Here is a 264-nt window from a genome sequence, read left to right as displayed (position 1 = left end):
CCTTTAAGTCTTTTAATTCTATGCAAGAGGCTTTCACAGTTAAATATTAACGTGTTGTGTGCATGGAGTCCCGACAATATCAAACAACAAAGGCAAATTAAGTTAAGAATATTTGTCCATAAAAATCAGACCCAAAACTGCTTCAATCGAGCTTCAGACAGTATGAAGTCAAACTTAATTCCACCATCATCCAAAAGTGCCATTCTCGTTTAACAATCCCACGAACCGCCGACATAAAGGCCTGGAGAATCAAGCAGGATTATG

This window comes from Gadus macrocephalus, chromosome 13 (assembly GCF_031168955.1).
Source record: "Gadus macrocephalus chromosome 13, ASM3116895v1".
Classification (NCBI taxonomy): domain Eukaryota; kingdom Metazoa; phylum Chordata; class Actinopteri; order Gadiformes; family Gadidae; genus Gadus; species Gadus macrocephalus.
This window is presented reverse-complemented; position numbering follows the sequence as displayed.